The following is a 5341-nucleotide window of genomic DNA, read 5'->3' as shown; positions in this document are numbered from 1 at the left end:
ATTTACTCTGTGATGTTCTTTAAAGCAGATTACTAATATTTGCATATAGTTTCTATTTTAATAACATATTAAGAAAAAAATGTAGATTTCCAATTTAAAATCTTAATATTCTTTTAAAAATCCTGTCTCTAGTGACATTTGAAGATTTTATTCATAGATGCATTTGCCCACAGCTGACTGCTGCATCTCCCCAGCATTCAGAATCCACCAAATGTATGGTGAGCAGCTAACATTCCCTTGGTTGGGGGGACACATTCAAATTTATTTTATTTTCTGAATATATTTTATTTGTGCCTCATTATAGAAAGTATATGGCTCTTGGGGGACATTTTCTTTCTTTATTTTACATATTTCTGGGAATATAGTCATCTTTTTGAATCAATAATTTAATAATTAACAAATGGTGTTGTTTTATAGCCAGAAGAGCTAATAAAATTAAAAAGAATATGTGGCTTAAGATTTAATACATGATTATAAAAACACTGTTACAGATAACTAAGTAAAAATGCTTGTGTATTTTCTTAGAGCTTATAGCTAGATTCTTGATTCTAAACAAAGAAAAATATTCATGCAAATCAGCTTCACATTCACAAATCAGCTTCACTGACTGTATCAATGAATCTTGCTATTTGTTAAAGATGAGTAAGAGGGCATCCCACCATGAGAAGTCTCAAGAAGTGAGTGAGTTTATTGTTTACATATAGGCACAAGGGACAATAGAGGCCTTGGTTTCAGAATAATAAACAGTTCAGGAATTGGGAAATCTGTCCAGATAGGATGCAGCCTCTAACCAGAGAGTCTGTCCACAATTTCCTATTTAGATTTACCTACTTTCCTATTTTAAATGATATATCCATTTTATCGATTTAACCTGATGCTATTTCTTGCCAGGATGACCTTTGCAGTGTATGACCTTTTCAATGATCTCAGTAATATTAACATCAGGGGTATGAGAATAATTCAGGAAATTTGAGATCTATTCTACTTCAGATATTTTCAATACAAGAAGAGACAAAGAGTGTGTCACTATTATATAAACAAGAGAAGTAAAGTGAAACAAAAGAGCAACAAATACTAATAGCAGAATTTCAAAGGCCAAGGAGCAAATAGCGTACTTATGCTTAACACCAAGAGCTGTGGACAAGTCAGTGGAAAACAATGGTCATGGTAGAAGGCAATATATATTCTACTGTTAAATAGAATTGTCTAGGCCAGTATTCATTTTCTTCAATATTTTCTGTAAAATTTATCTATAATAATGTTGAAAAATATCTCAACTTACATATATATATATATATATATAAAACTATACAAGATATAATATCATCCATATATTCATAAATATGTATTTGAGTCCAAATTTTTCTTACAGGGAAAAATGCAAATGCTGTCCCCCACTGCCATAAATTATGCAACGCAGTTTCCCACATTTGAGGAAATCTCAGGGATCAGCATATCTGCAGTGCAATGGATAAGCTTCGCCCCGGGGAAACCACTTTCTTGATCACGGTACCTCCTCTGTCAAGTAAAAGTATGAGTACAAAAATTTTATTAAAATAAAAGTATTAGAAGCCATTGTAAAGGAACATGAATAACTGGAGGCAGTTTGAGGACAGTGTGTGACACATCTTATCTTATTAAGCTCTTAATCCCCTTAGATTCTTCTTTCTGTGATGCCTCCAGGCATTGGTTCCAGCCTCTGTGACCATGGTGGCAAAGATATATTTCATTGTCTTCTTCAGCCTGCAGGCCCTGCCTGAGCACACAAGCTTCCACTGCTCACACTATGCAAGCTCCCACTCTTCTTCCCTGGAATGTGCTTATTGTAAAACTGAAGCGCTAAATATCATGGGAATCACTTGAGCAGGACAGAAGTATGAAAGCCACCAGGAGGCAAATCTCTACATAAAGGGAAAAAAAGACAAAGCAAAGAAAAAATTTTTATTCCCCCTCTGAATATATTTTAAAGCAGTAACTATTTATACTTCTTATATGATGATCCAGAAATAATTAATTTAATTTTTGCCATGAAATGGCCAATTGAAAACACAACCCCAATATTTGCCTTTTCCCTTTCTCCTTTTCCTTCACTGTTCGCAGAATTTGCTGGAACATCTGCCACTTTGCTTGCTTAATTTTTGTGAAAAACAAGGCAACATAATTTTCAATATTACCCAGTAAAGCAGAATCTGAAAGCAAATCAAAGATCTGACTTACACTTCTTAAAGCAGGTGGGAACTATAATAGTAAAAGAAAATGTTGCAAACTATGGCTCCCAATGGTATAAAAACTGATGATAAGTTGGTTGAAGTGTGAGTAGAACCTAGTCCCTGGAAGGTGCTGTGGTTATGGTTCTAGAAAATTACAAAGTTATGACAATCAAATAAATAGGGTACTCAGTAGCCACTCCCTGCAATACTTGGGTGTCAAGTGCATTCATAGTCAACTCAATTGCTCTTATAAAATTCTTCAGACAACATACCTCAAGTCTTTCCCTGTTTAAAATTCTGTTAACATTGGAAGATATTACTATGTACTTTCAGTGCCTCTGATTTGTAAATTTTAGACAATATTAGGATAAATGTAGACCTCCAAAACCTTTGATGAGAGAAATGACTAGATATTATGATGAACTGGAATTTCATTTCAACTTAATCAAATATTTCAGCAGAACCTATCTGCCATCTTCTTGTGAGAGAAAACTAGCTTTTGCTTGAATGGTGACCTTGAAATGACAAATTTGAATCAGATATTTAATTAAAAGGATCTTGTTTTCATGAAAGAACTTCCTCTGACTCCTTTCATCACATCCAGAACAATTACAACTACAACAAACCAAACAGGGAGATATGGGCCCTGCTCTAGGAGGAAATAGCTTCCATGAGAAACCACAGAACCTAGTTTATTTTTATCCGAACAGACGGTTGGAAAGGATTTAAGCATAGATCTAGAGTATAAAAATTATCTGTAGTTTCGATCTTGCTAGTCCAGCTTTCATATCCATTCTCTGAAATATAAAATAAAAAAATCCTATGGCTAAACAATTTGTAATTATTAAATTCTGATTCATTCTTAGGAACATACCATAATGCAATGCCATCCTGCCCAGATCACAAATCATCACTTTGTCCCATGTGTCCATATCGTATATATAAGAGCTATTATTGTTCACATCTAGATGTCCCTTGAAGGTCTCATGCACATACACATGGGGCTTTCAGGAGGCTATTGGGTCATGAAGGCATGGTGTTCATCAGTGGATTAGTTAACATAGATATTTACAGCTAAATGTGAAGTTGGGAGGTGAAGACTAGTTGGAGGAAATGGATTACTGAGACCTAGCCCAGAAGAGTACACATTCTTCCCTCTTCCCTTTTCTTTCTGGTTACTGCCTGCCATGCCATGAGGTGTTTCTCCTCTGAAATGTCCTTCTACCAAGGCACCATGCCTTGAAGCCATTTGAATAGGAGCTAAAACCTTTACAAGCACTGAGCCACATAAATCTCTCCTCATTTAATTTGTAGGTGTGAGGTATTTTGTTAAAGTAATGAGGAAATTAACTAAGACAAGAGGGTTATTAAAGAAAATTTGGCTGTCTGTATTCTGTTCAGCATAGTCTGCATAAAATAAATGCCTTAAGTTTTGTCACTGCTTGTCTCTCTAATTCTACACATCTGTCCATCTAAACATTATCAAAATTACAAGTGAAATTAAAATAGCAATTACATTTAGTAAGATTTTACAAATGATGTTTGTACCAATCAGTGGTTACTAAAAAATGAATTTAATGCAACATATACAAATATATAAGAATTTACAAGATTTACTACAACTACTGCCCACAGAGTCAAGAGTTAGAAATACTAAAGCTCTCTCTGTGCCCTGGAGATCTGAAGGATCCAGTCAAAGTTCTGGAGCTCACTGTCATGTCCTGCTATTCTGTTCTATGCAAGTCCATATCAGGAGGCCAAAGGGCTACTGCTGGAGGCTCAGGAGTCTGAGCAGGAAGTCAGGAGAACACGTCCAAATGAAAGTGAGCACTGGAGCCCCTCTGAAGAAAACAGAAGCAAACCTTCCTTCTTCATTTCCCTTTTGCACCATTGTGGAGACAGTTCTCGTGGAGTGGGTCTGGCATCCCCAGAGCTATTCTGAGTCAGCTGAGTTTGGAGTTACTTACTCAAGTTGACACAATCAGTCAACCATCATAATCTTCAAGTTAAATCCACAAATTGAAGGAAGTGGCACTGAGACTTTTCAATTTAATTATACATTTTATACATTATACATTGTTAACACTTTCTCTTTTTTCCTTTTTTAGTGCTATTTTTCATGAAACATGCCAGTGAACATGCATCTACATAAGGGCTTTATGATTTTGAGAATTGTTATTGTTCTTAGAACAGTATATCACAGACATTTCATTTCACAAGAGTCTTGATTATATATAGTTATACAGCAATCAACAATCACCTCAAAACATTATCTAAATTATGAAAATTGAAACTATTGGAAGTTATGTTAAAGTTGAAATTATATCACTGAATTTTAGCTAAATATGAAAATAATTATAAATAAAATAATTTAGTGTTTAACATAATGAAAAATAGCCCCTTATTAAGTTGTACATGGTCAAATATTATTTTAATTTTTTAATATATTAAAATGATCTTTGAGAGAAATCATTCGTTCACTGAACAAATGAAAATTGAACTTTGCTAGTTCTTTATATCTTCTACAATGCTTATGTATGAGTTTTCTATACATATTTTTACTGTCTTTTTATTAAACTGAGCTATGTCTTGCATGTTATTATATTCTTTGTGTATGTTATTAGAAAAAGATCACATTAACATATTTAAAATTCCTTATTATATATATATATATATATATATATATATATATACTTTATAATACTTGGTCTAGATCATGAAATTTGCTTTTCATAATACTTTATATATTTTAGAGTTTAATAATATGATGGATAAAACTTGCCAAAAGCAGTCATTTAATAAAAGCATAAAATTTGTGATGTGAAATTTAGAAAAACTTTAAAAAGGAGCTGTAGGACTTATACATTTAGAGGAATATATATGTGTCATTCCATACCATAAATATTTCTGTTATTTTCTGATTTTTGGGGGTACAGTGTAATACTACAGTTTTGCTGAATCATGTCCAATTATAATTAAAAATATTTTAAAATATATTAAGATAAATGTGAGGTTTTCCTTTGGGAAAAATAATATGTATAGAATATTTTTCACTCACTTTATGGTGTTTTTTCTCATCACATATAAGTATCTGACAGTTTTTAAATCATCATCATTTATAGGAAACAAAA

At 33.1% G+C, this 5341-nt stretch overlaps 1 non-coding gene across 1 annotated transcript; it reads right to left on the bottom strand.

The window, feature by feature from the left end:
• Positions 1-1369: 1369 nt before the first annotated feature.
• On the bottom strand, positions 1370-1535 carry LOC111756696 (U1 spliceosomal RNA). Its single transcript, XR_002791111.1, has one exon. It is a non-coding gene; the product is annotated as a U1 spliceosomal RNA (small nuclear RNA).
• Positions 1536-5341: the final 3806 nt, after the last annotated feature.

This window comes from Cavia porcellus, unplaced genomic scaffold (genome assembly GCF_034190915.1).
Source record: "Cavia porcellus strain 051 isolate PalLab524CR breed Dunkin Hartley unplaced genomic scaffold, mCavPor4.1 scaffold_15, whole genome shotgun sequence".
In the NCBI taxonomy this organism is placed as follows: Eukaryota; Metazoa; Chordata; class Mammalia; order Rodentia; family Caviidae; genus Cavia; species Cavia porcellus.
This window is presented reverse-complemented; position numbering and strand designations above follow the sequence as displayed.